The following is a 24583-nucleotide window of genomic DNA, read 5'->3' as shown; positions in this document are numbered from 1 at the left end:
GAGCAGCGACGCTGAAATTGATACTATAATTATTTTACAAAATAGTGTAGTAAAGACGGAAAATGTTTTTAAGAAATTGGCATGCTTTTTAAAACAAATATATATTGAGAAATAAAATGACATTGTTTTAATTCTCCATATATGTTTCTATTATTAAATAGTAAAAATATGAGCTAAAATTTCAATTATTATATGAAAAGGTTATGACGAACAAATTATTAATTCAAGAAATAAAAAAAAACCTCGTATCGTCTAAATTTCTTCTACAAAAAGTTAACAGTATTTTCTAACGTTTAAAACAAAGAATATTCAATAAATAAAATCAATAAAAACTTCAGAGATTGGTGTACGTATAAATATTATAGTTCAAATGATATCATAGATCTTCCTATTCTTAGTTTTAAACAAAAAAATATAAAATACCAAAATTATAAGGTAAATCTTATTATAGCATTCAAGTGTTTTTAGTTGATCGTAATGCGCAATACTTGATTTGTTTACTCATTTACATGATTGAGTTATAATGTTTGCAATAACAATTGTTAAGGTTCTTCTCAGCAGATCAACAATCCGAGTCGGTGGTAAGTTACCACCTATAAAGTGGAAATAATCGACGGTTAAAAAGTGCACGTAAATGCCTACTTGAGTAAAGATATTAAGAATTTTGAATTTTATGTTGTAGTTTTTTCTAAAAGTAATAAAATTGTAAAAAATATATTGGAGTAAAGAAAACATCGATTTGATATTTACCAGAAGCAATTACAGCAAATGTTAGCGGCGTAAAACCATTTCCAAAACTTATCTAATTTGTGCCTAAGCTGTGTCAATTTATAACTAGGTGAAACTCATAATGGACCGTTAAGGTTGTCGTTAATAAACCGCTTCGCATTAATCTAGTACATCTGCAAAATCAGCAGTTGTGTTATCAACGTCTACGCAAATGTTTAAGTTCTGAACGTTTCAGGTTAGTATTTGTGTTATATGGGGCTGATTGTTCTAAATAGTATTGTGCATGTTAATTGCTATTGGTATAAATTTTGGTAACAAGTTTCGTTTGCAGGGAGCTTTCTAGGTCATAATACGTATTAGCCAAAGGCACCTTCCCTTCGCTTAGTGCGGTCTTGTGGCTAAAATGGTCCATAACTAATCTGTGTTAACAGTCATTACATAACGTATAAAACCTGGTCCCACGGGTTCGTTGACAAGTTAACAGTCGATCAACGAGCCATGAAAGGGGCGCTCTCTAAATTTTAGGAATGCGCAGATTCGTAGACGAAAGAGAGTAACCGACGTAGCACAGCGGAGTGGCCAATCGAGGATGCAGTTGGCAAGTCATACAGCGCGCAAAATAGACGACTACTGAGAATTAAGGTTATGGGGTGTGAACCACGGATCGACAAGAGCAGCGTTGGACGTCCACGCAAAGCGCACTGTTAAGTTCGTCGGAGCACGATGGATGCAAGTCCCTTACTACTGGACTTATTGACAATCTTGTGAGGAGACCTAAATGTAGCAGTGCATTTACTACAGTTGAAATGATGATAATGACGATTAAAAATATTGGGAAGTATTGGTGTCTTTAGTTCCGAGGAGATCTTGGCTAATCAAGTACCTAGCTTATCACAGAATCTAGTATGAATAACTGGTTGTGATTCGAATGAAATCAAACGCTTGTACTTCACGAGCCGGCAATTACCAAAAAATATAAAAACGAGGCAATATTTACTTCACGTAAAGTATTAGTAGTCATTTCCTACAAAAGGAATCAGCGACACGACTTTCCCTATTATTTTTTTCATTTAGGTACTACAATCACTTCATCTCAAAGATAAATATCTGAATTTCTATTGTAGTTGATCTTAGCTCGAGGTGGCTGTGAAAGTCGGGAATATAACTCCAAACATTATTATAAAATCCTCTTTGAACCAAAAACAAATAAAACTCGAAAACCCAAATCAGCCGGATAGTTTGCATTTTACATATAATACTGCACTATTATGCCTTATTAGACATGTTCGGATGTTACCATAACATCTGCAATCTGTTCTTATACAAAAAGTTTTTACATCAACGATACAATTAGTTTTTATCTTTAATTTAACAAAAGTTACGATAAGATAACAATATTTTGAGTGGAAATCCTTAAAGAGGATTTAATTGTATTCAAACGGACTGTTGACCAGGCGGACTGTCGTCCGTACCGAGCGATATGCCTTATTTTTTATTCCGGCTATGGTTTACAATCGTTATTATTTCGTATAACGTCCACTAAACTAACTTCATGGAAGTATAGTAAAAAAATCGTTTACATAATTCCGATTACTACCTATTAAAATTAATTATTTTTTCCGTCTGTCCATGCAGACTGTACTACCAAAAATCATTGGCCTGTCGAATTCCTGTAGAAAAAATAAACAGTGCAGGACATCGTAAACAGATAAAAAGTTTTCAAGAGGTGAATGTGTAGATCATTTATCAGCAAATAAGCAATTCATGAATGCTGAGCATTCTATGATTTCATTACGTCCGCCTAAGCGACTTAAAATCATTGTCGTCTCCCGAACCCTTAACGAATAAAAAGAGTTGAGTTCATAAAATAAAAAAGGTGAATCCGAAATTAAATCAATTATTGATGTGTAATATACTTTTTTTGTTATTGGTTATAAGCAAAGTATTTGACCTTTGTCTCGCATGATTTTCTCGTTTACAATGAAAAGAAAATATCTATTCGCTCTTGACTTGAAGACTCTTAATTTATAGTAAGCTGGAAACAACGCCGCTAGTAAGTTGTTCCATTTCTTGGCTGTTAACATTATAAAAGCCGCTACTGCAAAAGGCTTCGAGCGGGTTGAAAGAATTTCAAATACGTATGAATGTCGTGAATCCGCGTGTTTTAATTTACGACGAAAGAAAGGTAATTAATAAATATTTGAGAATAAGGAGCTGCAAAGGTAACCGATTAGGACAAGAAAATTAAAAAAAAAATCGAAAATTGTAATAGAGATAGTTATACAAAGACTTATTAATCCATTTTTTATTGTATAAAGTTATGTAAAAAACGAACATTATAAATATTTATCGAAATAAAGAAACTTATTATAATTGCCAAAATATAGATAAGTACCTATTACTAGCAGCATAGCATATCAAATGCGAAAACTGATGTTGTCTATATATACGCAGCGATGCCAATGTGTGGTGAATTCCCCGAGTTGCGGGGCATCACAAGTAGATCAGGGATTGGTGTGGGGATTGGCACGATGCGGGGAAAACGAGGGAAATTTTATTCTTATACTACACCGAGATGACCGGTAAATGGATGTTTAGCCGTTCTTTTGTTAGTACGAAAATTGAAATTTTTGTCGATTATTAGTAAAATGCTACCGAATACTTTTTCAATATATGCTATATATACCAATATATACATATCCATATACTATACCCCTAGTTTGGATATAGTAAGTAAGTGTATTACTACGCGGAGAAAGCCCGTCTCGAAACTAACACCATCACTACTCTGTGTAATTGAATCAGAATCACTGACAATTGTGACGTCTTCCATCCTATCTTATGTTTAATATTGTGAAGAGTACTTAGATATTTAAGTACAATTATGGATAAATGGTTGTTAAAAGGCCCTAGACAAAATGGAATCTGAAGTTCCTAAGGTAAATAATTAATAAAATTTATTTGAATTATAAGCACCTTATCAGCAGAATCGCCACTTTTGCACCGATTAAAGCCAGAAGTTGCAAAACTATTAAAGGCACTGTTTTCAAACCACTCGGCAATTTATTTATCATCATTAAATCTTTAAATGATATTCTAAACACTGAGTTCAGAAACACCAAATATTTACTGCATTTAAAGTACATCTACATTGAAATAAAAGCTTCACAAAACATGGCAGAGTTAATAGATGACGAGAATGTACCCCGTTCAACTATCTCTGATTTTTATAAAATGTGTCAAGACTTTTACATGGAGTTAACATCGGGCATTGCTAAGAAGTTTGATTTCAGAGACTGCCTGTTCAGAATAATATCGATCGCAGATCTATCAGAAGCCCAAAAATTTACCATTAAATATTTGACATCAGTACTTCAGCGGTTTTCTATACTGGAAACATTTGTACAAGCCCAGAATTTAGATGATAAATGGCGAGCTCACGCTATGCTAGATTTCACTGAGCCTGGGCTTGGTGCGGGCAATGATGCAGAATGCTACTAGGAAAAAGTATTCTCCTTGAAAAACACCAGGACAAGATTTGTTTCCAAATTTGAAAATAATGATTCAGTTTTTACTCGGGCTTCCATTCGCTAACGCACCAGTCGGGTGGAAGTTCAGCAACTTAGAAAATATTTAAAACAGCAAACAGAAACAGACTATATACAGACATTTAATGACTACTAGAGAATCAATAAGAAAATAGGGTAGTATAGTCAAATTTATACCTTCTAAAAATATGCTAAATTGTAAACTATGGCAAAAGCCTCAATAAAAAAAAAATAAAATCCGCATGATTTTTCTCTTTATTTCTATGTAGGAATTGTTTTTTTTTTACCCCATTTTTGAGGAATGATGCTTTGATTTTCGGGGAGCTAGTTGAACAGGTGTTGGCAGCCCTGTGTATTTGTCTCTTGTAAAATGTCATTCAATTCTCGTTCTCGCTGAGAAATGTTGTTTTATTATAGGTTATGGACTCAGACTGTACCTGGCTCTTAAAAAGTTCTCGCGACAGTGTAATATTTTGTAGATATTAAAATGCGTGCGTTAAGTTGTGCGGTTTATTTATATTATGTGTCGTGCGGTACCGGTGATTGCGTTCAGTTCGATCTAACTCATTAGCGTACCGAAATTGAAAGGGCGCGAAATTACAGGAGATGGTGTTTCGCAGCAGAAAATTTCCTTGTATTAAAAGGAGTGGTTAAATTTGATTAACATCATCACAATGATGCTCCTAACAGCTGTCAAAGTCATCTGTCTCCTATCAAAAGTTAAGTTGATCATTGATTAATCGACATGGAACCGGAAGACAGTGATGCCAACAATGTGGTTGGTTGCTTCTGCATGAAACAAAATTCGAATGTAAAGAATACAGTCTATGGCCAAGAGGGATGTTGGGAATGCACAAGTTTTAATTGCCTATCTGTCAAAGGAAAACCTCATAAAAAGGATTCATGAATTTGATGTTTGCGGAAGCAAAATGGATCAAGAGCAGAAGGACAGAAGGGTAGTATGCTCACCGACGATGGTTTGCAAATTGAATAGCCAAACAAGATTCCCACTCAATTCTGCATCGTACTCTCCATCAACACGGAATCATCATTGGACATACTAGTCGCCATAGCCGATAAAATGGTGGAGTTCGCATATACTTCATCCGATAGCCGTCCAGTCAGCCAGCAGCGCCATCTCATCTCGAAGTCCTGACGCTACAAATAAAAAAATTAACGTTGGAAGTGGCGGAACTGCAGCGAGCGATAATATCAACAAACGACATTGATGAAACCTGTGTTCCAGATGACGAGTCGACGTTATTTGTAGAACTACAACAATCAGACACCATGTTTAAAACATCACATTGCAGTGAAAAAAACGACAAGATATGGATTTATGTGCACAGAAAGGTGTAATAAATATTTTAGTACTGAATTAACAGAAGAAGTGTTATGAGGACCAAAGAAGGGGAAATGAGAACAGGCGGTCAAAAAGGTGGAAAGCTTCGAAAGACAACAATGTGTGGGAAGTTGTTGATGTTGCTGCAAGTGGTAATATAGTTAGTTAAGTGCAAGTGGGTTCTCAAAAAGACCTGTGATAGTGAAAACTATGTCCAAAATAGAGCCAGGCTTGTGGCAAAAAGATGTAGTCTAAAATATGGTGTAAATTATGGTGAAACGTAGCATGAAGCATAGGAGAAGCAGGCTAGCGGGCCATGCACTTCATTGCACCACTACCGCTGTATAAAGGAAGTTGTCTATATTAGTTCCTTATTAGTCCATATTAGTTCCTTTCTTATTTAAGAGTTTTGTGTTAAAAGACTTACAAATTGTAAAGGAATGTCTTGAAATGTCCATTGTATTTGATAAACAAGTAGTATTTACTGTGAGTTTAAGCCAGGAGAAATATATTAATAAATTGTTATCAAATTTCAATATGATTGACTGTAACACAGTGATGATGTAGTAATAGAAATACCTGTCAGCAGCTTATTGGGAGCTTAATGAATTTAGTTGTGCTTACTTGACAGAATATAGCTAATGCAGTGTCATGTTTAAGCCAGTTTCATAATTGTATTAGGGAATAACAATGCCAAAAAGATTTTAAGATTTGAAACAGACAAAAGATTAAGTTTTGAGATATAGTAATAATAATATTAATAATTATGTTGATACACACTGGTGTGTAAAAAATAGCATGTATTTTAATAATTTCTGCAGCACAACCAATTCTTTATCCCGGCTCAAAAAGGTTTTATAATATGTGTTTAGTTTTTTTATAATATTTGTTTCTTACATCTTAGTGTACACACAACTCAATAGTAATATAGTGTGAGAGGATATGTGTTAAAGCTTTTAAATATGTGTATTTATAGGTCATTTGATAACAATTTATGTATTGTACATTCCACTCTTAAATCAGTAGTTTCAGAAAGATGAGGATAAAATAGTAAGAAAAAGTATTGTAAATTATTGAATTACAACAATACCAATTAAAATTAATCATAGTATATTATCTATCCTTGCAAACTTTGTGTAGCCAGAAGTTATAGTCTTGACACATTCTATAAAAAAGTAAGATTTTTCACAGTCATAACTGTATTAAGGTGATTGGAAATAGGATTAAAGCTTTTTGTTAGCAAATGAGCTGAAATTACTATATAATGGAGTTTGGTAAGACATGCCATCTCATATTTCAAGTTAACACACATGTGCTACTCAGATTTTTGTATTTTATAAGAATGGTCTATTCATTTTATGATACAACAATAAACTTGATATTAAGTCACACAGTAGCCTTGACAAAATAAATGTTAATTAGTTTTGTACTCATTTTTGCCCTTTACAGAGGGATTTAACAGTGTATCTATCCAGAAATAAAGACATGCTTGTTAAGTTTAGTGTTGAAAATATTATTATGACAGTACATAGCCAATATATGTTATTATGTTATGTTACATAAATATCTTATCCAAAAAATTTACACCATATCAACAGTTTAAAAAAAATCATTAATGATAAAAATATAATAAGAAAAAGTGATTTCAAAATTTGGTTTTTATGTATTAAAATTAGCAATTGCTTTCTACCTGTCCCTGAGACACTGCTAGAAGACTGGCCTCGAGCATTCCGTTAGAAAAAAATGAATTATTGTAACTCATTTTAGAATGATCACTACACAGAAAGAATGGAAATAAGTGTTAACCCTTTAGCTGGTAGTGGCAATATGTGTGCCACCAACTTTTCAAAATTATTTTTTACAATTGGTTAGTAAGATTCGGACCAAACTAATTTAAACCTATAAACAGATAATATTTTAAACGAAAAATAAAAAACTTGACAAGTATGGTTGACAGCTGTCATATTATCAGTCGTCGATTTTTCGAATTTGGTCTAATATATAATAATGATATATAATGAATATAATGATATAATCGATTCGCAGTACCCGCTTTTCACTAATGGTTATTTGTAGATTATTTTTACTCAAGATTTTTTTTATTTTATTCCTGCTTTGCATTGTTTTAGATCATAAGTAAAAAATTAAAAAGGCTGAGAAACTGTAAAATAGAAAAGGAACTGGAAGAAATCTTTGGTTTTCCTGATGGAACTGTTTCCGAAGACGATGGGGAGGTATCGGACGGTGAATACAACGGTAATGCCGACTTGGAAAGATTGTTAACAGGCGAAGATGTAATGCTTAGTTCAGCTGTATCTGACAGGTCCAAATTATGTGTCCAAGAAGAAAAAGGTAGAGGAAAGTGTAGAAAGACAGAAGAAATTATTTGGGGTGCCAGTAGAAGTCAGGTTCGAAAGAGTCAATGAACATTGGCCTGAAGAAACAGATGGGTACAAAAGGTACCGTTATTGCAGCACGAAAGTTCATAATAAACGATCCAAAATAATATGTGATAGATGCCAAGTAGCGCTTTCTGTTACTCCTTGTTTCAAGCTGTTCCATTAAAAGTGATATGACCTGTACCAGTAGTGGCATGCTAGTTGACACCACATTTTCTTTATAAACTATTCGCCTAATTTTTTTTTCTATTTTTAAATAATAAATATAATAATATTAATTCCATAAATGGCGATTTTATTTCATAATTAGTGAAAAACACTTCTACCAGTTAAAGGGTTAAAGCTTTTTACATCTGTAACTAATCACTCTGTATATTTATTGTCATGTTAATGGTACTAAAGGATGTTTACACTGTATTGATAATACTTAAAATAATTTGTGGCAATGAAACAGATTCCATGGCCAAAGATGTCTAAGCCAACAAAATAATGGACACTGGAAGACAGACATTTCAAATTTATTGTTTTATAAATGAAATGAAGGAAGTCTGTGCATTATAATTAGTAATAACTGTTGATAAAATTTTAATTCCATGTGTACATTAAAAATTTAGTAAAACAATGAGATGTTATATATGTTTTTTCCTTTATTTTTGATAGACAATGTTATAGTCCAAGGAGTATTGGTAATGTAATGAAGTGTTAAGTGTTGATCTACAACTCCATTTATAGATCTTGTTGTATGTAAATATGATTTACATTTTAACAGAGGACTGCTGAGAAAGTCTTGTTTTGGTGTATACATACATATACAGCTGTGATTAGATAATACAATTTGTGCAAAGGAAAATAACAACTATTTACACAGCATAGTGTCTGCGGATTAGTTAGTTGAAGTGACAGTGGGCAGGCTGCATAGCGCTCAAAACAGTTGGCCACTATAGCCTTAAGGTAATGGAATGGACACCACGGACCAGTAAGAACGAAGTAGGACGTCGGATAAGATGGACAGACGACTTCGTTAAGGCGATCGGAAGATATTGGATGCAAGTCGCATCCATTCGTGCTTATTAGATGTGTATGGTGGGGGCTTCTATCCAGAAGGGGCTGATATGATGACGATAACGTTATATATTATAGGCCCTCCCAATAGTATTATACAAAACGACACAATAACACTTGTTTACACAATTACGTACAAAATGTTATAGTATTAATTTTAGAAGAAAGTAATATTGATAATTATGTGTCGTCGGTTTAGTCTACAAACGCCCACTACTAGTCATACGCCTCCCCCATAGGCGTCTATGGGGGGCTGCAGCATACGCGCTACGCTTGGCACCCGGGTTGGCGATCGCATCATGAGACTGCTGCCTATCCACTGGGAACTTGTCTGTGAGCAGTGCAATCCTATACAAACCCGCGACCTACAATCACAAGTGTCGGTTCTAGCGTTAAAGTAGGTATACATATTGAAACCGACCATGGAATAGAAACATCGTATTGTAACCGTGGAATTAATTTAACGGGTCGATGGGTGTCGGTTTAACCTGCATGAGCTAACCCACAAATTACCACAATTTGCGTCATTGTTATGTGACGAAATAATTGATTCGGTCGTAAACAATTAGACGGGACATCTATTTGGCACTTATATGAATAGGTAAATTACGCTGAACTTTGAATATAATGAACAGTCAAACATCAGAGCCACTGCTACGTATACCCTTCTCTTTTGTTATGTTCAGGCCCGTAGATTTGCTTTACACTTGTTTTTCGCTACTGGGGGCCTTATTGTATTAGACATTCAATCAAACATTTTAATTATCAGAACGAGGCATAACAAGGTTAGGTTTCATTAACAAATCAGAGCTTTCAATGTTATAGTAAACTCAATTTTGTAGAAAATTTGAAACTTCCATCTTGCGTTTATTTCGAGAAAATTAATTTAAAAATGGACAATTCTATGTGCTTTAAAATTTTATTTAAGTAGAAGCTTTTCCTAGCCATCACATAACTGGCACTCAATAAAACCCAGTGAAATATAAATCTTAAATGTCGCCATTGCTTTTATGTTTTTCTTCAATAACGCCACTTGTGCAAGCGTGAACAACGGAAGCGGAAACATAATTCACGATACGAGACCCGTATAAATTAATTGATAGATTTGAAAGTGCGATGTGAATAGTTCACATTGCTCAGAGGGGACTTAATAAAGACAATGAATTCAAGTAGCATAATTGTGTCATGTGTAACATAAACGGGATATCAATTAAAACAAATATTTGCAGGTATTACCGTGCATGCCAGACCAGTGCATATTAATTTATTTATAATATTATCCACATAGGATCATTTACACTGACCACTTGCCTATGTTGTGGAAAAATTTCTGTAGCCCAATTTGATAGAAACTTGGATCAGAATTAATTATTCAGTTCCCACAACAAACACATAAGTATTTTTTTTCTTATTTTTTTAATATTTTTTAATACAGTCATAGAGCATAAAGAGAAATTTATGTTCAAACATGATTTTCACATAAAAATTATTGAACTTTTTGTAATAGTTATAGTTTGGTTAATTTTTTTATTTATCATGTGATAATGTATGGTTGATCGTCTGGCTACCATTAATTTCTTAATACGTAAATTTCAAAATTTAAGTTATTTAAATTTCCCCATGTTTCTAATGTTAGACGAATGCTGAAGTTTTTTTCGACACCGTTTCTTAGCGCTAATGCTTTCCGTTTGGTAGCAATATGAATCCTATAAATTTTCTAAATAACATGATATAATATAATAATAATAATAGCCGCGTTCCTTTGATGAATTGATTGATAAGGTAAATTTTAAATTATTACATTTGACACTGATATAGTTCTATGTACAAAACACTCTTCAGGGTTTTTTTTTTCCTCTTTTACCTATCATTGTACGCAGCTTTTCATTCTTTAATTATGTCATTTACATTTGTCTTTAAAACTTTTTTAATACAGTCTTTGTGTAGAACGTGCTTAAGAAATAGAAACAACACAAATAATACTCGTCTAATTAAATTAATTAAGATAATTCAAATGATAATTGTTTAGTCTCCCTCCTGACGTCCGTCTTGCAGAGACAAAGGATCGGGTGTTAGGGACGTTCTGATTTATTCTCTTCGCTGTCAACTCGCTTGCGGCATCTTTTCATCAGATATGAACACACGAGCCGACCCTCCGATAGCTGAGGGACAGAGCGACGACAGCATTACAAATATTTTTATTACTCAGTTACTTTCAACAATTATTAAAAAAGGTCAAATTTTACTATAATTCACTTAAAGAAATAGATATATATAGGGAATAACTAAAATCCAGTGTTTCCAGACGACCTTAACAAGATCTTCTTTTCACCATGGTGTGTTACGCTGCGTTTGCCAGTCCGCGGTCTTCACTCCAGAAGCTTAAGGCTCCGCGGACATCTGCTCTGCGCGCTGTGTTCGGCTCACAGCCACTACAATTTGCGTATCCGTTGATCTATATCAACTACTTTCGTATCACATACGATCACGATCCGCGAAAGTTATACGTAGTACAAAAAATCATGATTTTTTAAAACATTTAAATTATAAAAAGTGCGAGTAAAGACCATTAAGTGGTTCCTTCAGGTCAGCAACGTGCGAATACTTTAACTACCCGTCTGTTTATTCGTGTGACAGTATAATGATAAAAAAACATTCGATAACGATTTGATAAAACCGTTTCGGGTATGCATTCATTGCGGTAGCAAGTGGTAGAACGAGTATCGCAACGATAAAGTGGCTCTCAATCACTAGCGTTCATTCAAAGCGGAGGAGGGAAAAGGATGCGGGAAAGGTAGCTCTCGCTTGCAAAAATCTCCACAGCCACGCGACAGATGGCCACTTGACCGCGTATACGTGTCAAATGTAACAATACAATTATAAAGAAACCACCACAATACCTGTGTTTATACCTTTAAAGTTACGCCTTTTATGTTAAGTGTCGCTAATATTTTTGATGCACTATATATCTTGGTTGGTCTAATACCGGTCATTTAATATGTAAGCCGTCTAGGTACGAATATTAAGATTTATTAGTGGAATTTAAAATTGCATGCGAATGAAGCCTGCCTGTGTAGTCAGATGTGCACTATGGCCTTAAGGTTTTGAGTGTACACTAGGAAGCACTAAGTGCATTGGATGACAAATAATTTACTCCTGTTTTGTAATCATCTAATTAACTATCAGTGTCTTGGTCAATGATTTTTATGTCCATGGGCTTCGTTTCTAGTTAACAATTGCTGACGGCTCCAGAAGAACATTAGTGGGGGTTAAGGACATCGGTTCGCTTAGCATGAGAGCAGTTAAGTTGCGGCGAGAGGGCATTTATGTGCTGTAACCAATGCACTGAATGTAAGTATTACCTCATGAAGAGAATCCTCTGTAACAAAATATCTATTTGCATTTGTGTGTTGTATAAAGCCAAGTCAAGCTTCATAACTTGTAATTTATTGGCAAGCCACCATTAAATAGACGTTTAAAAGGTATGCATAGAAGTTTTAAACTTTTTTGGTTGTAAATATATTTGTATAAAGACAAAATAAATTAACAAATTTTTATTCTATTTAATTAATTATATTCGGACAAGTTACAGGTAAATTAAATAATAATAAGAGAACATAAATATACATTATGAATTTAATTTACATCGTTCCACTCTTTCTTATTTGTTGTCGGAAGACATTTTTAAGCACACACGGATCTAGAAGTTTATCTTAATAATATACCAACATAAATTTGAAAAAGGAATTCGTATATAAACCTCCCTAACCCCTATATAAAGGTCGTTACTATTTGTTCTTCAATTTACAAGCACTTTAAAAGGGTCCAAAAAAACCGCTGAAATTTATTACTGGTTTTGTGGGTCGAAATTTTATTTTAAATAGCATTATTAGTCTCGATTATTTCAGCATTTAAACTAATTCTGCATTATCCGATATCCGGGTTTTCATTGCAAATACTAGTCATGTTATTAAGATAATATTTTCTTGTGTTTGACTGATATGATTCCCGGGCCAGTTTATATACTTTTCATGGTGTTAATTTTTTTTTTAGATTTGTTTTATTTGGAACATAAGTAGTTCAATTTTACGTATTCTTATACTGTGGGTCTGAAACGTGGACCTTGGTGATGATTGACATGTTTTTAAATACAGTATAAAAGACCTGGGGGCTACATTAGACGCGGCGGCTTCTTTGAAGGAGGCGTATGTTCTAGTGTGCCTTCTACGGCTGCAAAGATGGGTGGTTAAATTATTATCATATTGATGATAACATTTTTTTGTTTTTGTAACACATAATGACATATATTTAATCTTTAGAATCTTCTGAAAACCTACGAGTTTCGAAGTAACCTTGTATACATCGGTGTAGAAATAATGGCCTCATTACGTCAGAATTACCCTCCCTGGACCATGGCGGGGAATTTCTCGGTTAAATCTGAAAATAAAAGTAATTAAAACAATGTGATTATTCTGTTTACGTTTTACCCATTTTTACCCATTAGAGTAGTGCGTACTCGAGTCTGAAAAAACATTGCGCGCGCCTAGGGGCGCACGGTTTTAAACTCTGTACACACTTAACATTTCACGGTTTCATTTTGAGCGTGTATAAAAATCCTTTGTGGGAAGGTGCATAAAATTATGCACAACAATATTCTGTTGTTTCATTAAAAATAAGCTTTCCTCGCCTGTTATAATACGATTGAGGTCGGCGTCAAATTACATTTGAACTACGCGAAAAGAAAACTAGCATACAAAATGTTCGCTCTTAAAAATTAAAATGCAATTCGTTATTTTAGACAGAACTAAACGTACTGCAAGAAATTTGATTGTTTTATTTTTTGTTTTTAATTGTAAAATAGTCGCAGTTTGTTGTTAGATAACTTTTTATTTAGTGTTTGATAATCTGTTTAAATAAAAACTAATTTCTTTACGTGTAGCTAAAAATAAAAGTAGAGAACGGTGTGACCAATTCATCATTTTATATCATATTTTCATGACACAATGAGGTGTATTATAGAAAGAACTAGAAAAATTATAATGGTAATAATAAAACATCTTTTTTGTAAATACAGAATGTAAGTAGCATGTGCAAATCTTCCAAATTGTAACTCATGTACTGATCTAAAAAAATATTTAAACAAATAAATAATTTACTTTTTTTTTTCAAAACAAAAACTTAACTCTTTTATAACATTTTTACGTTGATTTACTACGAACGTTACTGAAATGTTAAAATTAATCGGAATCAGGCGTTTCCTTGGGGAAGTCTATCCTAAGTAAGACACACACCGGTGTAACATAACTCCCGAAGAACAGGAAAAAGAGTAAAACACGTGTTGAGTGATTTGGCGGTGGCAGTTGTGTGATTCGCATTGTTTGCCGCATACGCATTTATCAGCGGGCTAGCAGGCGGTGCACTTTGTTGCACGACTACCACTGCATGTGCGGAAGTGGCTAAATATTGGTCCTTTTCTTACTTAAAATGAATCGGGTCACTACAGGTACTATCTGCTACTACAAGCTTTGAACTGGAATAAGACTTTGATATGTTGTATTCCGATAGAGAAAAATAAATTAATATGATACATGAGTGATTATGTTATACTTGGTGATTTTAAATAGGTATAAAAGCTTTAAATATTTTTCAAGGTGTCAATTTCTGCATGCACAACCTTGATGTTTTCGTGTTCTTATGGTTCGATTGACAATTTATATTAGCTTAAGTGGAACACCATTTAAAGCTATTGCTACATGGTTGTCTGATGGGATTTAAAATTTTACAGTAATTCATCTGTCGTGATTGTACCACATTTCATCTTAGTCGTATCGGTTATTTTAAAACTTAATAACATATAATCTAAAGCGGCGTAAGTAATAAGCTAATCTCTCGATGACTGATTGATAATGCATGGGTCTTTGCCACTGAACAGCAGTATACATTTATTTATATTGTTTTCCACATGGGATCATTTACAGTAACCATTTACGTACATTTGACAATTAGGTGACAGAGTTCAATTTGATATAAACTAGAAACAGTTTGAGCTTCCTAATAAAGGCATTATTTAACTATATGTCCAGTTCGTAACGCACCCTAATTTGATAAGAGCGCGCTACAAACGCAGAAAGATTTTTTTTTAATTATGGTTACATATACAATATCCTTAACGCAGTAGTAGAGCAATTCATTTCCAATATTTATTATAGGTTGAAAAAACCTCCAAACTTTATTAGGTTTTTTTTTTAAATTTTTGTTTAATGAACGTCTTAAATTTATTGCATAATAGGAGACATTACATGGGAGTGTACTCGTGTAATTCCATACAGTTGCCTACAAAAGACTTGCTAATTTTATAACACCTAAAAAGGTTATCTTTTTGTACAGTGCTATATTTCTTATCTGAAAATATATACTTTAATTGAAGTATTAAATTATGCAAACCCATTATTACGCTTATTATGCCATTGAGTTTGAAGTGGAGGATAATTGTGACGGTGTTCCTTTGTTTTATACTAATTTAAAACGATTGGACGACCTTTGTTCTAACCGCAACCTCTTGTTCTGTCTTCAATTTGCAGTAAATTTTATGAAATTGGTTTGCGAATCGGATCTTTTACTATCGCTTAACTACATTCCTTTCTTTTTCTTGTTCATTTATTAATTCTTTTTGGAGGGTGATTCTCTTATTATATATATTTAAATATTTATTGTACAACAAGACACTGGGAAAGAAAATAAATCATTTGTAATTGCTGTATGAGAAATTGTCTTTCGGTTCATTTCTTCGTTGGCTTTTTCCGTAAATTGAAAATAACTTGAATTGACCTTTATGTACAGGATGATAATATGTGATAAGCATAGGTAATTCCAAAATTTGGCTTTCTACAGATTTAAATAAATTACATAGAATTATTACCATGAACGGACAGTCAACTCGCAGGTAAGTTTGTGCAATTATGCGTTCAAGAAATTAGTTTTGGAATGAATAATTTTATTTGGTGGCTGTGAATTGTTACCATTTCTTCGAAATGACATGTAAGTATTAACCAGTCTTTTACTGAACAGAGATGTTATTTGAAAACTCTATGCAGCGATGACTACCCGTCATCATCATTTCAGCCGAAAGACATCCACTGCTGGACATAGGCCACCGCCTTAACATTTTAAAAGGACTGGATGGGAGCATCTTGTATCCAACGCCTTGCCTCCACAAGGTCGTTTGGCCACATCGAGAGTGGTTCTATGCTGCAGTTGACGGCCCGTGGTCTCCATTCCAGAATCTTAAGGCCCCACCGGCTATTCTACCAGAGATGGTACGTTTTTTATTACAAAATCTTTGTTCACAATACTTTTAATGGGCTGTTAAACATTGAAAAAGCCCAAAGAATAATAAAATAATCTTACAGGGTTCAATCTAACTTATCCATTGATACTTTCATAGCGGTATTAAAACGAAAGTAAATCTGATTTACGTTTACAGATAAATAAGGCTTCTCGAAGTTTCTGGACGAGCGCATAAAAACATAATAAGAGCGTACTCTCATATTCAAGTCGATAAATTGATGGACGGCTTTTGTTTTATCTGACGAAGTCGCATCCGCTAATTGACAAGCGCTTCTCGCTGGATACGCATCTCGACCGCGTCGAATATTCTAGATTTTATCAAGATACCGATGTAAGATGAGTCTTGTTTATGTGTTGTTTTACCTTTTTATACGTTTACAACATTTGCTTGTCTTTCATCACTGTTTATTCTCGTTATTAATAACTATTACTTGCGACACAGCGAATTTTAAATGTTTTGTTTTTATTTAATAAGAAATACAGAAAAATTCGTGTATATGGCTTCGTATGTGTAATAAATGTGCCTGATATAGATTTTAATACAAAAAAAATGTTCGTAAGTTTTAAAAAATTTTAATTATTTAATATTATTTTAAATTGGATTTATATTGTACATAAATTCAATTTTTATGAACTAATGTAATATCGAAATACCGATATTTATTACCGGACAAAAATCGTCCGGGGTTCTTGTATTCGGGATCCCGAAATCCCGGTGTTGTACGCCCTGTTCATATGGTTTTGTTAGCAAATTTGCTATCAATTTACCCCCTTCAAGATTTTACCACCGGTGAATATATTTATACCAGGGTATCGAAAATAGGTAGAAAAAAGTAGTAGGATTTTACACCAATTTCCAATGATCCTGTGACGAATGATGGTTCTGAAATTCTATTGGAATGCGACAGGCAAATAACTCCTGACACTACAAAGTTTGCAGAGACACATAGTAAATAACAATTATTATGTGACGATTCCAATTTTGAATACGCTTAATTTAAATTTATTATCGTTACATGATTTATTATTACTGAATTGTAATGTCATACATCAATTGAAAATGCTAATGAGCTCTGTATTTAACCTTTTAAGGTTTTACCACTTTTGATATACCATGTATTTAATTTAAAACAAATACAGGCTACCAAACTTACCCTGTGGTGGTATAACAGAAAATACGAGCCTCAATAAGTCACTGCTCTACTATGAAGGCGTATATTTTGTGAAACTCCAACCGTTGATGTGATTGTGCTGGCGGGCAGCCAAACACGTAAGACTAGATTGAATAGCGCGAGCGAACATCGTTCATATTTTAACGAGAACCTCTGTATTATAAAAGTTCAGTTTAAAGTGTTTTATTTGCCGCCTATATGGTACCCATCAGTTTATAAAGAGCAAGTAATTGTGGTCTCCTGAGGTTTCGGTAATAATAAATATATTATTTTGTTTTTCCCTAATAGCTGTACGGAAAAATAGTCCACAAAGTTTGCTTCTCTTAAAGAGGTTGGACTAAATGTCGTCATTGTTACCAGCCCATATACTCCCATTGCAAGGCAAAGTCCTCCCCCAAAGACATCAATGGGGATGTACCATAATCGCTACGCTTAGCAGGCGGATTGGCAATCACAGTGTGGTATTGCAATACGCAGAAGACGTTACTGGTCTTCCTCTGGAAATTTGTTTCCTATGAGTGTGTATGTGTGTGTGTTTGTGTGGCAATCCTATGTAATGAATGCATAAAGTATAAATTATATATTACTGTATCCCGGGAGTCGAACTCACGACCTACGATCGCAAGTTTCGGTCCTAGTTCCTAGCTCATGGGTTGCATTAAATGTACATATGCACGTTCATAGTAAATATACAAGTTGTAAAGCGATCTATTGATCAAACGCGAACCAAAACGGGGGACCTCAGGGCCTATCTATTTTATTCCATGTATGCTAAGCTACTTACAATGGTAAGACAGATATTGTAGAGTTTGTGTTTTTTTTTAATGTTCAAAATTCAAAAATTTCTGAATATTTTTATTGAAGTAGGCATTTACATGCGCTTTTGAATCGTCGTTTATTTATTTGTATTTTAACTTTGTAAGCAGTAATCTGTCGTCCGATTCATATAGTGGAACTTAATGATATAATGTTAATGTAAGGCCTACGCTCGTGATTTTTTTACCACAAACTAACTGTATGTAAACAGATAGTTAATCAATTGGATATTTATATTGATTCTTTTAATAAAAATGTAAATAATGACTTTAATATTGAGATTTGTAGTACATGCAATTATGTCAAGAGAGGCTGGCCTGCGTTTCGCGAGCCAAATACGGTTCTTAAAAGGAATGTTATTGACTTTCGATAGTTGTACCCAAGTACTTTTCTAATTTTTGTACGTTAACATTTAAAAAAAAATTGTTTGAATATTTCTCCTAAATTACTGCTTAAAGAAATTTATCACCATATTTTGAAGAAATGCCAAGATAAGTAAAAGAAATTTGTTATATTTTTAATATTAAACTCAATCCGATTTTTTCTTATGTTTTCAGTAAGATATTTTTGTTGAAAAATTTAAACCTTTTTTACATAACTTCTAAATGCGTTATTAGTGACTATCGAAATTAATTTTAGATATCGAAAAATCACATTATCAAGAAGGTTTGCCACCTCTGAATATATACATGTATTAATAATATGTATATATTATATTTATCGTTACTATTACAACCAATAACGAAGATTTTATTTTCTCACAAATTTCCCTGTGACTTTTATATTGTACTCCATATTCTTTAATTTTGTTTGAAGAGGAGCTTCATTAAGACTACTATACAAAGGAAAATTTAAAGGTTTTCCTGTTTGTATGTGCGTCTTAATGGTATTCTAATTTATCGTTTACGTAGAGCAAATTAATAAATATATTTTTGATTTGGACGAAAATAAAAATTCAAAAGTTATTAATATTGTATTAATCTGTGTGAACAATCAAAACACGAATAAAGTTATATGAAAAGTTAGTTAAAGAATTAATATGTTAAATGTGAAAACTTGAGCTTGATTGAGGTTTTGCTTGCTATTAACATTTGATTACAATATTAAATACTTTCGGTACATCTTTATTGATAAGTATGTATGGAAAATAGTCTTATTTTTATACAAGACTGATTGGTTATAGGTGTAAAATTTTTAAATGGTTTTAGAACGAACAACTCTCAAAGCTACTGCACTTATTTCCATTCACCTGTAATAGATTATAGAAAACAATCTTAATTAATTATGATATTATATATACTATAGTATATTATATCTGAATTTAAAACACCTTTTCGCCCTCTATATTATCAATAAATTACTTATTATTTCCGAAATCAATGATTTTTGGGTAGTGTAATTTATTTTAATTAACTAATATTAACTAACAGCAAATGCGCTGAATATTTATCACTGTAATGTCTTTAAACCTATAACTAATCGCTCAATATGTTGATTCATTTGAAAATTACGTAGAACACAACACATAATAAATCAACTTGGAAGTAAGCGTTATTCTATATTTACGTATAATTTGGTGGCGCCTAAGAGTCGAATGGTTTGTAAATCACTGGCGATATCTCAAGTACTGTGCGACTTATAAGGAAAATAGCCTTCGAAATTCATTTCATTAAACTAATGGTAGAGATCGCTGTGGATTGTTCAAATGATTAAATTTGGTAGGGAAAATTATAATTGTTAAGCAAAATGCATTATTAAGTATATATTTAAAAAAATGGAAAACCCATTAACAAAGTACGAGTTAAAATGACAACTCTTTATTTACTTATTTTACTATTTTCACACTTCTGGTAATGGGGGCCTTAATGCCTTATAGGCATTCCCTAACACTCAAACTAGAGTATTGCGGGTGTGTAAATGTGATGGTAAATAATACAAAACATGTAAAATACTAAATCTTTGTAAAGGGTACATATTATTTATAAAGATGGAGTAAATTCGAGAAAATATCCCGCAATGTAAATATTTACAATGAAAAAGTTGGTATAAATTGTCATTTAGAACATCAAACGTTTTTCGAAAAGAAACATTACATGCAATTTATTTTCATTATTATGTACTTTGCAAACTTAAACTAGGCGCAAGTCTTTATCGTGTTTGAATGAATCGTATGTATGAACGTATGTACAACTGTCAGTTAAGTAGGTTATGATCTCATAACATAGCTGTCCCCTGCCTCCGAAAATATGCATTTTTGTAGGTAAACGCCTCCTCATGCCTCTTTTCGAGTAGGATTTTGTAAAATCCGATCTCGGCCGACCTCTATTCAGTAAAAGGAATATTTCTGCTAAATTGCATGTCTCTTAGCTTTATTTTTCCAGAGATATCTTAATGTGTCAGGACATAGGTAAAAATATTACATATATAAACTTAAAGGTTAAATGATGAATTTTTTACAAGGAGTTCACTCTATTATTTTAGCTTGTCATAGACAACTGTACGCAAGTATTACAGTTATTAATGCTTAGCTTTTAGTAAAATCATAACTAATCTTATAATATTAAAGGAAATTGAATCTGAAAACCACAGTATACCAGTCACATATCACAATCCCTAATAAGTAAACTACCAGTGTTCAAGTTTATTTACTTTTCAATTAAAATAAAGCGATATGAAGCATGGTAAAATCATTGTTACAATTTAATAATATAAAGTTCAATTATCCACGATGAATGCAGATTTTGCAACGCCGGACTGAAAGTTACTCGCTACGTAAACTGGACAAGTTAAATTAGTGAACTCTGAGAACCGGCGTGCGACCAATACTAAAACCTTGAAAACAGATTTCGAAAAAAGAATCATGGACTAGCTTTTCATTTGAAATTCGAATTTTGAAGAATTTCTTTTTTCATTTAAAATTTTTACTTGATTTTTTCTTTCAACTGATTCTATTAGAAATCTATGGGGGAGCCTATGTCCTGCTGACGTCCAATGGCTGATATGATGATGATGTTATGATACATATATACAAAAAGTACTACTCAATAGAAAGCATTGGAGAATGTTTTTAATAAAAAAATTTAATATCTTTATGGTCATCAACAGCGTCACCCTTTAATCCATAATATGTCCGTGTGTCACGCTGAACTTAGATGCCCACGAAGGATTTCAGAACAGGATCGCCTTCTGACGACTTCAAAAAGGTTGTCTTGGTCACTTTGCTAGCGGTCCGTGGTCTCCACTCCAGAACTCAGCGGCCATCTGTTCCGTGCATTATATGTGTGCGAGTCACACAATGTAATAAAGTCTACCTCTGATTGAATATGGTTAAAATGATGTTCATGAAGATGTATATTTTATAACAAACTCGTATCAAATCCTCTTTCCCACTTTCTTCATTGCTCAGGGTCTTAAAAATTTATGGACCATCTCTGTACGACGCAGCTGTATAAACATCCGTGTAATGCAGCCAATACAAGAATAAAATATCGCCACTAAGATTTTAATGAAGTTTTATTAATAAATCGATCGAATTATTGCCAAATCATAAATTTTATTTTGTTTCCTTAGACAGGCGTTTGATCGTATGTATGTATATGCTAAAAATTAAAAAAAAATAGTTCTTCAAGTGCGATTATTCCATTTACATTTGTTCTTACTTCCAAGGACTACGGTTTTAAGTCTAATCTATTTTCAATCATTCTGTACAAAGTAATCACTTTGAAATATTTTAAATTAATTGCCTTTTTTGTTTTGGAATACTACACGACTAAAACTTATTGTAGTTTATTTTAAAATGTAATACGAATTTCGATAATGCTCTGGTGCATTACGTTATTTATTATTTCTGAAGTCATTAATATCAGATATTCTACATATTTGATAATTAATTGACGTAGAGAGAGAGTGAATTTCACATTCACACCTTTAAACATTTTACATCTGTAATTAATACCATGTATACATATTACCAAATTTACATTACGCTGTTCTAATATTTTTTACCATATTTTAAGAGAAGAAATCTCAGACAAGGTAGTTAACTTCCTCCGCGTTTTACACAAATCGACTTCGATTTCGAATAAAACCTTAACGCGCTATTATTTTTTACGACTGAAATGGAATAGCCAATGCCAAAATTTGGATGCCATTATCGGGTAACGTCCGATCTTTTTCATTTTAAGCGCAAAAGACGACACACTGAAGCTGTTTTACGGCGTTCTTTCCTGGGAATCTAGGTTGACGAGTCTCAAAAGCTCTTTTTACCGTAATTGATAGCTATAAACGTGACCGATCTTAAACATGAAGTTACAAAATCTTTTGCGAATTTATAAAATATTTCTTTTTTTTTGGACCAGGATTTCATTGATCATCTAGTGGTATTTATATATTCCACGGGTTCGAGATGGCAGGGCGCATAAGCCTCCCAGCCTAATACCTCTTTTAAGGTAGTAAGTAAGCTCAAGGGCTTCTGGGGTAGCCGCAGCTTAAGCGGCTACATGCTACTGTTTCACCGGGTTAAGAGGCCATCGGGCTCACAGGCTACTACGAAAGGATTTCAGCTTGGGCTGTTAGTCGTCGATAGTACGCATTGAGCATATCGACGCAAGAACGCCCGAGAGGAAAAATAGGCAACTTTGTCGAATACTAGTGAATGGCTAATGCTACTATTGCCGCTACAGAAAGCGTTAGTGCTGGGAGAAGACTTGGGGGAAGAAACACCAGCAACTCTTCTATGTAGTAAGTCTGGGCGTTGGGGAAACTTATGATATACGATCGGGCCTTGTATCCGACGAGACTTGTTGGTTGGCGAATTGTATATTTCATTGGTGCACAGTTTTATACAGAATTTTGCTAAAATAACGTTGTTTTATAGATCTCTAAGGTAAGGTGATAACACACATGTGCCATATGTTATAGAACTGAACAAAACAATTCATTTATTTAAAATTAATTTCGAGTTCTTAAAATTTTATAAAGATGTCGATGATGACGATGATACTTCAAATTAAATACAGAACTGCATAAATAAAACTTGTATTGCATAAGTGTAAAATTTAAGCTTTATTTTGATGAAAAGTTCAAATTAAAATGAGGATTGATGTGGAATGCGATAATGATCTCGTCAATTCTCCAGTTGAAATTTTATTTAAAGCTCAAGTGACTAACACCAAATAAATATTAGCCACTTAAACAACCCAAAGAAAATTTAAAAGAGAGCTATAAATAATCATTTAAAATTACTTAGTGGCTATTTGTTTTTATAGCGAGAAAACTAAAAATAATAAATAATAACATTGAATTATCTATAGCAAAAACTTTATCGAAACAATCGTCAGCAATGAGGGTAAATCAAAAAAGTAATATCTGAAGTGGTTGAGTATCCGTAAACTATCAGGGATTTGTGGGATCGAACAAAAAGCGTTCTAATATAATTATTGATGTTTTATTTAACTTTATCAGTGTTCAGTAAAATTTATTTTAAATTAAGTAATATAATAAAAATAAATGCAAATAGTACATTTCGCAAAAATGTTTTATTACATTAAGAACAATATATTATTATTCGAAACTGTAAATTATAATTAGTTGTAAATACTTTAAAAATATGAATGACTCAAAGAAAATTTCAAATTAAATCTAAAACAGTGAACCTGGGCGTGTAAACGGGGTTATTGGAACATAAAGTGATCCCTCTGAAATTACAACGCGTCAATAACTTTTTGCAAGTCTGCAGGGACAGATAGTAAATAATAAATAATTTTATTACGTATAAATATAACAATTTGAAAAAAATATTATTTTTTTCATTACGTTATTTATCACTCCTGTAACATATATATTCCCGGAGTTTACTACACATTAATCAGCAGCAAAGGAGCTGTACATTCCTGTAAAAGTCTTACAACTGTAACTAATCATTCTGTGTACTAGTGTATGCGTGTGTGTGTAAATTTTTTATATAACCGCGTGTGAGTGTTGAACACATTTTTTTTAGACGAAGACCCAAAAAAGTTTAAGGTTGAAAAAGAGGTCATATATTCAACACGATTTTCTATATTCACTGTATGTTCTGTTTCTATTCTTAAAATATGTACACATTTACATACTCATACGAATATGTATATATAGGTATGAACATTTTTATTACTGATATTTAATTTTAGT

Source organism: Battus philenor, unplaced genomic scaffold (genome assembly GCF_028537555.1).
Source record: "Battus philenor isolate CCGP_79_NKW_IND1 unplaced genomic scaffold, ilBatPhil1.0.hap1 SCAF_25, whole genome shotgun sequence".
Lineage (NCBI taxonomy): Eukaryota > Metazoa > Arthropoda > Insecta > Lepidoptera > Papilionidae > Battus > Battus philenor.
This window is presented reverse-complemented; position numbering follows the sequence as displayed.